The following is a 16,443-nucleotide window of genomic DNA, read 5'->3' on the forward strand; positions in this document are numbered from 1 at the left end:
TGAGATGTGTAATTTATAATGTGTTTTCTATTCAAATTATTATATGAAGATGGATATATATGAGTTATTTATTTAAATATTTTAAAAATTGTTAATATTCTTTTATAAGTTATAAATAGGGTTGGGGATTCCCGGTCCTCGGATAATCTCTCGTGCGGATGGGGATGGGGAGGATTTTCGATTTCCCAATGGGATGGGGACGGGGATGGGGAGTGTGGGAGAAAGTTAGCGGAGGGGATCGGGAGTATGCCTCCCGCCCTGTCTCGCCCGTTGACATCCCTAATCGGTGCCAAAGCACCCACGTATTTTTTTAACAATTTGGTTTAATTTTTTTTAAAAAATTTTTTAAGACTGTATAATTATAAACTATTTAATACTTTAATAGTTAATACTAAAATATTAAATATTAACCTAAAAAACAATTTGAGTTTGAACAATGTCGTAATAATTACTACATACTAATTAACTAACTATTATGCTTTATAAATAATAAAGGAATGAATGAGGTTAATAGCAAGTATACATATACTACTACCTTTTTTTCCATTATTGTTAAAATACTATACACACACACACGTATAATACCATCGTTTATTACCTTTAAATCATTTTTCCTATATATATATATATATATATATATATATATATATATATATATATATATATATATTAATCTTAAAAATTAATTGTAATTAAAAAAATCCAACGACAAATAATTCATTAACCCAAAAAAAAAAAAAAATCTTGAGATCTGCATGAAGATACTTACGTTTTGAAGGATGCAACACTAATCCATTGTATTTACTGGATGGTGGAAGAAGGGATTGAGAGAGTCAACAAGATATAATTTCAGAGAGAACGGGAAGAATAGGGAGACAGAGGCGGAGCCAGGATTAAATAATGCGGTGAGCCATGCATATAAACCTGCTGTTAAATTAGTAATTTCATTCTTCCAAAAGGTTGAACCCCATCCCTAAGGGCCCCCACACCCCAACCTGACAGAGATCCACATAGGCTAGACCTTTACTTACTGCGCACTAGGAGCCCCCTCACTTTGAGAGGTAGCTCCCACATTGCCGCTGGTGAGACTCGACCTTTACTTACTGCGCACTAGGAGCCCCCCTCACTTTGAGAGGTAGCTCCCACATTGCCGCTGGTGAGACTCGATCCCTGGTCATTCATCCAACTTTTCACCTCTATAACCAGTTGAGCTGCCCATGCGGGTAAACTAGTAATTTCATTTTGTTTAGCATTGCAAATTCTAATCAATTATACTTGTAATTATGAGAGTAGATTGCTGTTAAAACAAATGAAATATTCTAGCTAAAGCTAGAACTCAACAACGTACTTAATTAACAACGGGTAATACTAGAATTTCACAAAACTTGAAGCACAACATTGAGTTCGATTAGCTGGTGATGAAGTATGGATGACACTGGCATTTCGAGAAATAGGAAAATTAATTTGCAGTTGCAAACATTAAAGCTCAGCCGTAAAATCATTGATCACAATTTCAAAAACGATTAAGAACAGAGAAATGAGAGAGAGAGAGTCAGAGAGACGAACCTGGTAAGCCACCGGAGACCGGAGACCGGATTTCTCGCACAGTCGCATGAGTAGTTGATGAAATGTTTTGGAAGCTTACTTTGGAAGCTTTTGGATGGTAGTGCGACCAAAATCTTGTTGAAAGCTTATTCTAGACGCTTTTGGATGGCGCATATACTTTAATTTTGTTGAAATCTTACTCTAGAAGCTTGGCAATTTTTATGTCGTTCTATGTTTATAATTACTGAACTCTATGTTCATAATTATAAAACTCTATGTTCATAACTTTTGAACTACATATTCACAATTATTGAACTCTATATAGACAATTACAGAACTCTATGTTCATAATTATAAAACTCTATGTTCATAATTTTTGAACTTCATATTCACAATTATTGAACTCTGTATTCACAATTATAGAACTCTATGTTCATAATTATAGAACTCTATTGAACTTGTGTTAATTGCAACACCTGACTTTCAAAACTGTTAATTTAGTACCTTGACTATGTAATTTTTATCAATTTTGGTCACTCCGACCAAATTATCGACCAATTGTGACCGGAAAATTTTAAGTCAACATTCAAACTGAATTGGAAGGGTAAATTCGTTTTTTCATGTTAAGAAAATAGGAAAAATATTGAGTTCCACCGTTGACTGTAAATCCGTTGTGAGATCGTCGGCGCGAGAGAATCCCAAGTTTCCGGCTCTCCTCACTGCGCCATTTCTCAGCTGCTCAGCCCTTTAATCAGCTTCTTGAGGACCTCCCCGACCGAAATCTCCGGTGGCCACTGGCAGTCCACGGCGGCCTTCAAGGATTCCGACTCGAACACGAATATAAACACCTTCGTCTTCTTCGTCCCCCTAGCCGAGAGTGAGCGTGTGCCAGGCCTGGTGGGCCAGGATTGTGAAAGTTGTCAGCACGAAAGCAGTGGTGAAAGGGATAGACGGCTTGGCAGCGTTGGAGGGGACAGCAGAAGCGCGAGGAGGTGGAGGAGCTCCAGCAGCCGTGCGCGACGGACGGTGAAGGATTTGACGATGAATTGGTCGCTGAATCTGAGACCCTTTAATTCAGAATTCAACGGTGAAGGATTTGATGATGAATTGAACGCCGAATTGGCCGCAAGAGAACGGGGTAAGTTTATACGCATATGTAAAAAGGAAGCAATGAAGACATTGCACTGCACCCATTTTGAATTTTGAATTTTCAACCAGTGAAGAATCTTTTCCAAGATTGCCATGGCAAAAATCCACCTGTTAGTAGTATTGCATATGGAGAACAACGTTAATCACAACATTAAATATAATTAAGATTATTAATTGATTGGATGGTGTGAGATAGATATGATATGACGAATTTACCCCTTTCAATTCAGTTTAAATATTGACTTATAATTTTCTGGTCACATTTCGTATATTCACAATTATGACAGTTTTGGAACTGAGTCCACCTTGCAAGGTGGACATAGTTCCACAGCATAATTTGCCGAAGCTTGGTGACGGGGCCCAAAAATTACAATATAATATTAATTTAACAGGTGAAAGAAAGCCTAATGATTTATAATGAAAAGTCCAGCGGGGGGGGGGGGGGGGGGGGGGGGGGGACAGAGTAACAAAATTATACAAACTAAAGGAAATTTTTGAATCCAAGTCGATAACAAGCTTAAAATAAATGGATATTAATATAAGAACCACTCAACCACCTTGTTTACCAAATCACGATTCACAAAATAAAACCTTAAAATTTTCATATTCTGGGATAATATGCAGAAAAATTAACCGTTATACCTCCGGGAGATGCATCCACATAAACAATCCAAGTTTAGTTTTAGACTCACAAAGAAGTTATACTTCAAAAAATAAGTAAAACACTGATCAGAAAGACGAGCCGAAGCTGGATGCCGCTAGTCGCCTCACCGATATATAGCTAACGGTGGTCTCGCTAAAGCTCATTGCCGTTGTCTCGCCTCGTAGATGGTCGTTGAAGCTTGAAGCCGCATCTTACCTTGCAGATGGATGATAGTGCCGTTGTCTCACCTCATAGATGGTCGTTGAAGCTTGAAGCCGCTGTCTGTCTACGAGGCTCGACGTCACTTCTCGCCTCGCATATGGATGATAGTGGTCTTGCCGACCTCGCGTAGTCAGATTTGGAGTGCGCCAATAAGCAATAGATTTCGAGTCTATCTCCTTAACCACTCGCGTAGTCAAGGCCAACAGATTTAAGTGCCAATAATCCAATAGATTTCGAGTCTATCTCCTTAACCACTCAGACATATTGAAGAGTTGAATCTTTTGTTAAGATCATTCAAAAAGATACATCATGCGTCAACAACAGGATTCGAACCTGCGCAAGCAAAGCCCAATAGATTTCAAGTCTATCTCCTTAACTACTCGAACATATCGACAAGTTAACACTTATGCAAAGATCATTCTAATAGATACACCAAAGATAACTTGCAAGCGAATACAAATAGAAGAATTATGATTTTCAAAGTCACCCATCCATTGTATTAATTATACAACAATGAAAAGCAAAAGAACAGAGTAACAAAATTATACAAACTAGAGGAAATTTTTGAATCTAAGTCGATAACAAGGTTAAAATAAATGGATATTAATATAAGAACCACTCAACCACCTTTTTTACCAAATCACGATTCACAAAATAAAACCTTAAAATTTTCATATTCTGGCATAATATGCAGAAAAATTAACTGTTATACCTCCTGGAGATGCATCCACATATAGAATCCAAGTTTAGTTTTGGAATCACAAAAGAAGTTATACTTCAAAAAATAAGCAAAACACTGAGCAGAAAGCCAAGCCGAAGCTGGATGCCGCTAGTCGCCTCACCGAGCCGAAGCTGGATGCCTCACCGATATATAGCTAACGATGGTCTCGCTAAAGCTCGTTGCTGTTGTCTCGCCTCGTACATGGTCGTTGAAGCTTGAAGCCGTTGTCTGTCTATGAGGCTCAGCGCCGCTTCTCGCCTTGCAGATGGATGATAGTGCCGTTGTCTCGCCTCGTAGATGGTCGTTGAAGCTTGAAGCCGCTGTCTGTCTACGAGGCTCGACGCCACTTCTCGCCTTGTAGATGGATGATAGTGGTCTCGCCGACCTCACCTAGTCAAAGCCCAATATGTTGCCAATAGATTTTGAGTCAGGCAATAAACCCAATAGATTTTGAGTCAGGCAATAAGCCAATAGATTTTGAGATCGCTTACGATAAAATGCGTCAACAGCAGGATTTGAACCTGCGCAGGCAAAGCCCAATAGATTTCAAGTCTATCTCCTTAACCACTCGGACATATTGACAAGTTAACTCTCATGCAAAGATCATTATAATAGATACATCAAAGACAACTTAGCAAGGGAAAACAACCGACAAACACGATTATGAAAAGAGAAATAGGAAAATTAATTTGCAGTTGCATACATTAAAGCTCAACCGTAAAATCATTGATCACAATTTCAAAAATGATTATGAAAAGAGAAATGAGAGAGAGAGAGAGAGAGAGAGAGAGTAAGAGAGACGAACCTGGTAAGCCACCGGAGACCGGAGTTCTCGCACAGTCGCACTAGCAGTTGAAATGTTTTGGAAGCTTACTCTGGAAGCTTTTGGATGGTAGTGCGGCCGAAATCTTGTTGAAAGCTTATTCTAGACGCTTTCGAATGGGCAAATACTTTAATTTTGTTGAAATCTTACTCTAGAAGCTTGCCAATTGTTAAGTCGTGGAATCGTGTCCACCTTGCAAGGTGGACACGGTTCTATGTTTATAATTACTTAACTCTATGTTCATAATTATAAAACTCTATGTTCATAAATTTTGAACTACATATTCACAATTATAGAACTCTATATTCACAATTATAAAACTCTATGTTCATAATTACTGAACTCTATGTTCATAATTATAAAACTCTATGTTCATAATTTTTTAACTTCATATTCACAATTATTGAACTCTGTATTCACAATTACAAAACTCTATGTTCATAACTATAGAACTGAGTAAATTTCAATTTTGGTCCACTGACTATTGAACTTGTGTTAATTGCAACACCTGACTTTCAAAACTGTTAATTTAGTACCTTGACTATGCAATTTTTATCAATTTTGGTCACTCCGTCCAAATTATCGACCAAATGTGACCGGTAAATTTTAAGTCAACATTCAAACTGAATTGGAAGGGTAAATTCGTCTTTTCATGTTAAGAAAATAGGAAAAATATTGAGTTCCACCGTCGACTGTAAATCCGTTCTGAGATCGTCGGCGCGAGAGAATCCCAAGTTTCCGGCTCTCCTCACCGCGCCATTTCGTAGCTGCTTAGCCCTTTAATCAGCTTCTTATGCACCTCCCCGACCGGAATCTCGGTGGCCACTGGCAGTCCACGGCGGCCTTCAAGGATTCCGACTCGAACACGAATACAACCACCTTCGTCTTCTTCGTCCCCCTAGCCGAGAGTGAGCGTGTGCCAGGCCTAGTGGGCCAGGATCGTGAAATTTGTTGGCACGAAAGTGGTGGTTAAAGGGATAGGCGGCTTGGAGGCGTCGGAGGGGATAGCAGAAGCGCGAGGAGGCGGAGGAGCTCCAGTAGCCACGCGCGACGGACGGTGAATGATTTGACGATGAATTGGTCGCCGAATCTGAGACCCTTTAATTCAGAATTCGACGATGAAGGATTTGATGATGAATTGGACGCCGAATTGACCGCGGGAGAACGGGCCTAAGTTTATACGCATCTGTAAAATGGAAGCAATGAAGACATTACACTGCACCTATTTTGAATTTTGAATTTTCAACCAGTGAAGAATCTTTTCCAAGATTGCCATGGCAAAAATCCACCTGTTAGTAGTATTGCATATGGAGAACAACGTTAATCACAACATTAAATATAATTAAGATTATTAATTGATTGGGATGGTGTGAGATAGATATGATATGACGAATTTACCCCTTTCAATTCAGTTTAAATATTGACTTAAAATTTTCTGGTCACATTTGGCTGGTAATTTGGCCGGAGTGACAGTAAATGATAAAAATTGCATAGTCAAGGTACTAAATTAACAGTTTTGAAAGTCATGTGTTGCAATTAACACAAGTTCAATAGTCAGTGAACCAAAATTGAAATTTATTCTTATAGAACACTATGTTCATAATTTTGAATTCTATATTCACAATTATGACAGTTTTGGAACCGTGTCCACCTTGCAAGGTGGACACAGTTCCACAACATAATTTGCCGAAGCTTGGTGACGGGGGCAAAAAATAACAATATAATATTAATTTAACAGGTGAAAGAAAGCCTAATGATTATAATGAAAAGTCCAGCTTGGTGGTGGTGGTTGTGGTGGTGGTGTGTGGGTGGGGGGGGGGGGGGGGGGACAATACAAATTGAAGAATTATGATTTTCAAAGTCACTCATCCATTGTATTATAATTATACAACAATGAAAAGCAAAAGAACAGAGTAATAAAATTATACAAACTAGAGGAAATTTTTGAATCCAAGTCGATAACAAGCTTAAAATAAATGGATATTAATATAAAGAACCACTTAACCACCGTGTTTACCAAATCATGATTCACAAAATAAACCCTTAAAATGTTCATATTCTGGCATAATATGCAGAAAAATTAATCGTTATACCTCCGGGAGATGCATCAACATAAAGAATCGAAGTTTAGTTTTGGACTCACAAAAAAAGATAAGTAAAACACTAAGCAGAAAGCCGAGTCGAAGCTGGATGCCGCTAGTCGCCTCACTGATATAATAGCTAACGATGGTCTCTCTAAAGCTCGCTGCCACTGTCTCGCCTCGTAAATGGTCTACGAAGCTCGACGCCACTGTCTCGCCTCGTAGATGAGGAAGCTCGAGGCCACTGTTTCGCCTCGTAGATGAGGAAGATCGACACCACTGTCTCGCCTCGTAGATGACAAAGCTCGATGGCACTGTCTCGCCTCGTAAATGGTCTACGAAGCTCGACGCCACTGTCTCGCCTCGTAGATGGTCTACGAAGACTGTCTCGCCTCGTAGATGAGGAAAGCTCGACGCCACTGTCTCGCCTCGTAGATGGTCTACGAAGCTCGACGCCACTGTCTCGCCTCGTAGATGGTCTACGAAGCTCGACGCCACTGTCTCGCCTCGTAGATGGTCTACGAAAGCTCGACGCCACTGTCTCGCCTCGTAGATGGTCTACGAAGCTCGACGCCACTGTCTCGCCTCGTAGATGGTCTACGAAGCTCGACACCGCTTGCCGTTGTCTCGCCTCGTAGATGGTCTACGAAGCTCGACGCCGTCTCTCGCCTCATAGATGGTCTACGAAGCTCGACGCCGCTTGCCGTTTTCTCTCGCCTCATAGATGGTCTACGAAGCTCGACGCCGCTTGCCGTTGTTGTCTACAATAAAATGCGTCAACAGCAGGATTTGAACCTGCGCAGGCAAAGCCCAATAGATTTCGAGTCTATCTCCTTAACCACTCGGACATATTGACAAGTTGACTCTCATACAAAGATCATTCTAATAGATACATCAAAGACAACTTGCAAGGGAAAACAACCGGCAACAGCAAAAAAAATACGTCAACAGCAGGATTTGAACCTACGCAGGCAAAGCCCAATAGATTTCAAGTCTATCTCCTAAACCACTCGGACATATTTACAAGTTGAAACTTATGCAAAGATCATTCTAATAGATACATAAAAGACAACTTGCAAGGGATAACAACTGGCAACCGCAAAAAAACACCCATCGTGGGCTTGATCCCACAATAACAAGGTTAAAAGCTTTACACTCTACTAACTAAGCTAGACAAGCTTGTTGATAATTGACTAAAAATACTATAAATAATTTGTAATCTTAAGCTTGTTAATCATGCATCATAAGCACAAAAACCACGTACCTTAAGCACAAAAACCATCCACCATAAGTTTCAACAACTACTCACCTTAAGCACGCAAACCACGCACCTTAAGCGGAAAAACTATGCACCTCAAGCACAAAAACCACGCACCTTAAACTTGACCTAGATGCAAAAATTATCAAATTTTGGTAATCCCGTACGTTGATTTAAGCAAGATCAATGGCTTAAATTTAACCGCACAACTGGACGGGAGACACCCAACCGCACGGGAACTAAATATATATATATATATATATATATATATATATATATATATATATATATATATATATGTATATATATATATATATATATATATATATATATATATATCTACATATATTTATTTATTTATTTTTATTTATGCCCTATAACCCCACAACATACACATATATGTATTACTTTGTAAAGAGTATATAATTTTAGAAGCATTATTTTCATGGTATGTCATACTTATGAATTGACATCTTTGGATAACATGTTTAGTTGTAAAATACTCCGTATTCAATAGTAAAAAGTTGAAGATGAATATATATGAGTTATTTATTTAAATATTTTTAAAATTGTTAATATTCTTTTATAAGTTATAAATAGGGTTGGAGATTCCCCATCCTCGGATAATCCTCGTGGGGATGGGGATGGGAGGATTTTCGATTTCTCAGTGGGATGGGGACGGGGACGGGGAGTGTGGGAGAAAGTCAGCGGAGGGGATCGGGAGTATGCTTCCCGCCCCGCCTCGCCCGTTGACATCCCTAATCGGTGCGTAGCCACCCACATATATTTTTTTTTAACAATTTGGTTTAATTTTTTAAAAAAATTTTTAAGACTCGATTATTATAAACTATTTAATACTTTAATAGTTAATACTAAAATATTAAATATTAACCTAGAAAACAATTAGAGTTTGAACCATGTCGTACTAATGATGTTGATTAGTAACTATAATGTTGAGAATATTTATCCATGGTCAGTTGAATATAACATTCATGACAACATGTATGGTGAACTTAACTTGTTGAATGAATCATAATTATGAACACAACAATTCATCACTCTCTTTTATTTGCAAGCATATTATTATTACTATATTTATTTCTTAAATTTTTACGTATTAAGCAATATTATTTTATAAATAATTTGACTATAAATTGTTTAACATTATTAATGTAGTCATAAATTATTTTATCTTAAACATTTATTTTCATTATTAGTAAACACTAATTACAAATAATTGTTAATTACAGTTAACTTTCTAAATTATTATGTAATAATTAGTACATACTAATTAACTAACTATTATGCTTTATAAATGATTAAGGAATGAATGAGGTTAATAGCAAATATACATATAATGATATACTACTACCTTATTTCCATTATGTTATAGTACTATACACATACACGTATAATACCATCGTTTATTACCCTTAAAACATTTTTTCCTAAAAAAACTAACATGCACTCTGGAAGTCCATTTTTTCTTCATCAAACACGAATTCCATGATTTCTCTTTTCCTATCTATGCATACTTTTCAAAAGCATCCTATTTTTGTATCCCAGGGAAAAATTACACCCAACCTTGTTTATTATTCCTAAGATTTGTGAACCTTATGTATAATGCTTAAACTTTAACAATGTGAGATTAATTTATGTAATTCTTAATGCTTAGTTTTTCTTTTCTGATAAAATGGAGGTGTTTTTATAATAAATACTTTTTTTTAATACTACGGACTTTATTACATTGTATTATAATAAATACTTAGATTTTGTGCAACAATACTAATCTAGCTAATTATCTCTCATCTACTCTTCTACTATAATAAAGTTGAATCTAATAGTTCTGCCTAACTGTTGTTCAGATAATAAATAAAACAAAATATAAAATATTATATCAGAATAATTCTCTAATATCACATTTAATAATATATTCAATACATGAAATTTAAATGGAAGATGAGTAGATGACGGTTGAAGACTAAACATTAATTTTAAAATGAATGCTTCTATAAACCTAACACTATAAATACGTCTTCACTCTTCACAATTCATGAAACAAGTTCATGTATGTGGAGGAGAAAGACTGAAATGATGGGCGAACTAGGCTGTGGAGGGCAGCAGTGCCTGCCTGTCTAGAGTTGAAAATTAAAGTGAGAGGAAGCTTAGAATTGAAAACACTAGATTGCACTTTTACAGGGTGCTGTGTTGAATATGTTAGAGGAAAAATAATGAAGTGTACAATTTGCTGCATTTCAATTGAAAAATTATGAATATACAATTTGTAATCCCTTAAACAATTTGTTATATTTATTAATGTAGCTCATTTATTTTAATTTTCATTCTTTTATTTCGTTTCATTAATATTTATATATTTTTCGTTTCTATAAGGATTCATTGGCTTGCCTGGCCTATAAATTTTGTTAGCATAGCCACAATAAACTCCATAATTGCCTAAACATCCTTGCTTATTATTTTAAGATTGATTAATGGAGAAAATAGTAGAGGTTTGGTACATTTGGCTTTGAAGAAAAAAAGCCTTCGTGAGATGAAATCGATCAAAAACTCTTTTCCACACATTCTTTTCTACATCGTCCTGGTTTCTCTGAGGAAAGGGAACTCAAGTAACGATTTGCTTTGTACTATTGAAGATTAATGCAAATTTCTTCACAATGAAATAGAAAGCTAGAATAGCTCAGTTGGTTAAAATGTGTGGCTTGTAACCCCAACAAGGTTAGAGGTTCAAGCCCTCTTTTTAGCGAGATAGTTTAATTAATTCCATGATATTCAGTGCTATATGAGAATAAAAGTTTTTTTTTTCCTTTGAATGACGAGAGAAACTTGTAATTGCTAGCCACGAATGTACACGGGGTAAATCTCATAGTGACGACTGAAACTTCACAGGGTGGTAAATCAAACTAAGTTGCTCATAGTTGACCGACTCAAATCAAGAAGGCAAATAGGAGTATAGGACCGACTCAAATCAAGAAGGCAAAATAGAACCGACTCAAATCAAGAAGGCAAAATAGAACCGACTCAAATCAAGAGGGCAAAATAGAACCGACTCAAATCAAGAAGGGAAAATAGGACGGACTCAAATCAAGAAGGAAAATAGGCCGACTCAAATCAAGAAAGCAAATAGGCCGCTCCTGTTAGCTCTTGAATAAACTCCTGAATTAATAAATGCATGTAATATCTTTGTATTAGATAAAACAATGTTTACAACTATGTTATATTTATTCTTAGTTTTGTTCATACTTGCCCGCACTACAATTGCCAATACTTGATAATGTGTTCTTCTCCACAATCTATCACCTAAGAATCAACCGAGCTAGCTACATGTGAGGGCTAGTTCTTCTTATACTTGAATTGGTAGAGAAGTGCTAGCTTACTTATTGAGTTGTTGAGCGCACTCGTGCATTCCACTAGAGGCTATATTATGATTTTTTATTCCATATTAAAAATTTGGGTTATATCATGATGCTTAGATGTGTGAGATCTAAACATGATCTAACTATACAGAGAATAATCTACGAGAAACTTAACTCATAGTAGCGGAAGCGGAAACACTATAGATCTCCAGCCATGGTTGATATCCTGTTTGTATTGCCTCTTGAACAGTAGATCTGCAGAATAGGGTTAGCCGCTTTGTCTCATACTTGACTCAGAACCCTAGATGGTGTATTGGTATTTTCTGAGCAGTATGAGTACCATAATGAGTCATATATCTTGTATCCCATCAATACAAGCTTTATATAGGCACATTGGTGGAATAGGACCTACTTAAACCTAAATGTCCAGTCCAACCAATTACTTAATGGGCCTAGTCCACTTGCACCACATAAGTAAGACCCATAATGTATAATATATATTATACGGGAAAGTCTTACAGTCTCCCACTTGGTGCAAGTACTAGCAAACTCTCATCAAATAACAAAACACACGAACCATAGTAATATGTCCTCTACTGAATAAGTGAGTAATATCTCCTATGATCACATGCATTTTGATTCACTAACTTGAATCCTTTATGAACAAACCCAACGTTTATTCTTGGTACCTTAAGGGAAGTTTCTCAAAATAAAATATATATGCGCAACTTAAGAGAGAAAACCATCAAAATTATACAAAAGAGTACACTGTATGATCTCTAAGATCCTTAAAAGCATGTCTTAAGTAGAGATCTCTTATTGTTAGCATAATGCTAACTGTATTCCATGACTTCTTTATAAGTTAACATAAGCACCACCTCTAACAGCTAAGAGCTTGGAGTTGACACGTCTGTTACTCCCACTCATCAAAAAAGCCAAAAGATAGTTTAGCCATAGAAGCATTCCAACAACTTAGACAATAAACCAAATGTCTAAGTCCATAAATTTGGAATCTTAAACATACACCATAACTTCCCAAATAATCTTAACGTCCACCTCAAAATGAACTGAACATTACGAGTCTTACTTTTATGTTTCTCAAAATTGTCTTTGAGCCTTACACACCAAATGGCCAAGGATCAATTTTGAAGAAACTAAATACTATTAAATGATGAAGAATTTATTACTTAAAAGTGCACCACAAGTTATATGTTTTGTTCTAATAAACTCTTTAATATTGTTACAACATCTTCATAAATATGTTGCACAATCAATATGAATTTATAAACAAATACATGATTAATACTCGTGGAATCTTTTGGACTTATTGTTTGACATACAATCCAATATGGGATGTATGAAGCCAATTAAATCCAAAATCTTTAATGGAGTATCTTAATGATCTTTTTCTAAATGATCACTCCCACTGATTATGGAGTATCTTAATGATCCTTTTTTAAATGACCACTCCCACTGATTAAGATATTCTTTAGCAAAATTAATGATATACATACTCATAATTGATTTGACCAACTAATTAATGAAGATATAATTCCCCACCATTAGTTGAGCATACTAAATAATCAATATATGATTCCAATTATAGTCCAACTAAACGAATAACTAATGAGGACATGACTCCCCACCATAGTTGGACATTCTAAAATAATAAAATATACTTTCCAAAACCAATTTAGAATTTGGCTAAAAAAGGTACATTTTATTCTTGGAATAGAGTTATATCAAATCATGTAACTTACTACAGTTAGTCCGAATACCGAGCAAGTTCCGTGGCTCAATTAATAAAGTGGCTAAATTTTGGGAAGTAACTAAATACATGTTTTGCCAATGCAAATCATGAAACTTAGAATTATAATTGAACTAAATTTATAAATTCTAAGAAATTGTAATAAAATTATTATCTAGTGGGTTGAGGGATTTATTGACATAAAACTTGCATGTGGGCTAAAGTTTTAATTCTATTAAATCCAACTAAACCCTTATGATAATATTTTATCTCAATTACTAAATAGACAGAAGAATCTAGTGACATAAAACTTGCCTGTGGGCTAAAGTTTTACTCAATTAGATCCAACTGAAATTTTATGATGAAACAATTATCAAATAAGTTGAAAAATCAAGTGACATAAAACTTGCCTGTAGGCTAAAGTTTTACTCAATAAGATTCACAATAATTATTATGATAAAAACTTAAGAAATCATGTTCCTTTCCTTAATCCATGTGGATAAATTAAAAATATGATCTAAAGTTTACATCATAAAATTAAACTTTATGATAGAGATGAGAATTATTTACAAATAACTATAAATTAAATAAAATTGATTTATTTCTATCATCACTCATAAAACTACTAAACTACATTCCGATACATAATTGCAGAGTAAAAGACATTTTTGGTCCTAGACTTTATAGTGGCTTGGACAATTTTAGTCCTTTATAAAAAAATTTGCCATTTTATGGACAGAGTTATTGTGGCGAGGACATTTTTGGTCTTCCGTCTATATTTCTGTTAGATAACCGTATGAGAGAGGAGCAATTACGTCAATTTAGGTTATCTCTTTATTGTGAGATGGACGATTTTGGTCCCACAACCATGCCTTTACTCTGACCCTCATTTATTTGTAGTTTTGCACTACAAAATGCTCTGCCCACAACCATGCCTTTACTGCAACTTGGACTCTCCGACTCCTTTGAATTATGACCGAGAAGAAAACAAACACACATAGATATAACAGATAGAAGGAGATCGCCTAAATTTGACGTAATTACCCCTCTCTCAGACGGTTATCTAACAAAAATATAGACAGAGGACCAAAAATGTCCTCGCACAATAACTCTGTCCATAAAATGGCAAATTTTTTTATAAAGGACTAAAATTGTTCAAGCCACTATAAGTCTAGGACCAAAAATGTCCTTTACTCCATAATTGCATGTGGGCTAAATTATGACCGTAGTCCAGTATTTCATCCTGATTAACTATACAAATATAACGAAATTGCCTGTGGGCTAAATTCCATCATATTACATACAATTAATCACAAATGATATGTCCAAAACTGTATGTGATCAAGATAAACTGCTTAATATATAATTTTAACTGATTAAGGATGCTGTGGCTACTCCCCAACTCATTAAAATTATAAGATCACTAGACAATTATCATTGCCATTTTTATGTAATTTAAACCTTAGACAATTTTAGTAAATTAAAGATGTTGTGGCCACTCTTTAATTAATCTAAAATTGTAATCACTTGGCAAAAGGGGAATTTATGTCCAAAACTGTATGTGATCAAGATAAACTGCTTAATATATAATTTTAACTGATTAAGGATGCTGTGGCTACTCCCCAACTCATTAAAATTATAAGATCACTAGACAATTATCATTGTCATTTTTATGTAATTTAAACCTTAGACAATTTTAGTAAATTAAAGATGCTGTGGCTACTCTTTAATTAATCTAAAATTGTAATCACTTGGCAAAAGGGGAATTTAAAGCCTAACAAACAAATTAAACCACACATGATAGACAATTATTAGGTATACTCCCAGGAAAGTTGGTCGAGACAAAGCTCTGTTAAATACCAACTCCTTAGACAGAGTAGCGTCGCAAGGGACTAGTAGCAACAAGGCTTTTAAGCCAGGGCCATAGAACTAGTATTCCTCCCCAAGAAACTTCCCTAAGTCATGCGTTTTCATGTTTGAAGTAAAATCGTTTGGAAGATCTAAAGATTATAGATTCACATATGGATAAGGCTTTAAATTGATGAACTAAATTAACGGACTAAACGTGCTTAAATTCAGGCACTACCGCAACTAAAGTTTATGCATTAGTCCAACTTAAGTATGAACTAATATAATTCCATCCTAAATTATGCATTTCTAAAGGCATAATAAGACAAAATTGCATAATTTAAAACAGAATATTATGCTTAGGACAAACATGCATAAAATTAAAACATTAAACTCATATATTCAAACAAATTGCATAACTTAAAGCAATTTACAATATGAGATTTCAATAATTTTGAAATTTTAAACTGTAATCCCATGACAAAATGTTTTAATGCATAAAGATCAAATTTATGAGAAATAACTGAATTCACAAATTATAACAATAACAAACAAAAAGTATATGTTATCATTTGTAAATCAAAATCTCACAAACCCTAATTGCGTAATTAAACTTAATATTATGCACTTAATGTGATCAAATGCATAAAACAATATAAAGAGTATGAAAATACACCAAATATTCATTTATTCATACTTAACCAAATATGGGCAATAACATTAATCATAATTCAAAGACTAAATGAATTATGGAATAAATGTATAGTAACAGCAATAGTCAGTTGCCTTAAAAAAATTTCTTATCTGAAGCATTGCCACATAAACATAATTGGAAACAATTCAGGATTCATAAATAAACCATAATAATAATGTTATCATTAAAATATTAATGATAATAAATAACTTTATAATCACCATTAATATTTGGTAATAACAACCAAAGTATGGTAATATACCTTCTTTAATATTTCCATTTTTCTTAAGGAAATAAAATGTGGCAAGCTATCAAACTATAACTATAGCACTAATTACCAA

The 16,443-nt window shown here is 35.2% G+C and overlaps 4 non-coding genes across 4 annotated transcripts; all 4 read right to left on the minus strand.

Moving 5' to 3' along the window:
• Positions 1-3,871: 3,871 nt before the first annotated feature.
• On the minus strand, positions 3,872-3,953 carry TRNAS-UGA. Its single transcript has one exon. It is a non-coding gene; the product is annotated as a tRNA-Ser (tRNA).
• An 827-nt stretch (positions 3,954-4,780) lies between these two features.
• Positions 4,781-4,862, minus strand: TRNAS-UGA. The gene has a single exon. It is a non-coding gene; the product is annotated as a tRNA-Ser (tRNA).
• Positions 4,863-7,958: 3,096 nt separating this feature from the next.
• TRNAS-CGA lies at positions 7,959-8,040 on the minus strand. The gene has a single exon. It is a non-coding gene; the product is annotated as a tRNA-Ser (tRNA).
• Positions 8,041-8,126: 86 nt separating this feature from the next.
• TRNAS-UGA lies at positions 8,127-8,208 on the minus strand. The gene has a single exon. It is a non-coding gene; the product is annotated as a tRNA-Ser (tRNA).
• Between the last annotated feature and the right edge of the window lie 8,235 nt (positions 8,209-16,443).

Source organism: Ipomoea nil, unplaced genomic scaffold (assembly GCF_001879475.1).
Source record: "Ipomoea nil cultivar Tokyo-kokei standard unplaced genomic scaffold, Asagao_1.1 scaffold1660, whole genome shotgun sequence".
In the NCBI taxonomy this organism is placed as follows: Eukaryota; Viridiplantae; Streptophyta; class Magnoliopsida; order Solanales; family Convolvulaceae; genus Ipomoea; species Ipomoea nil.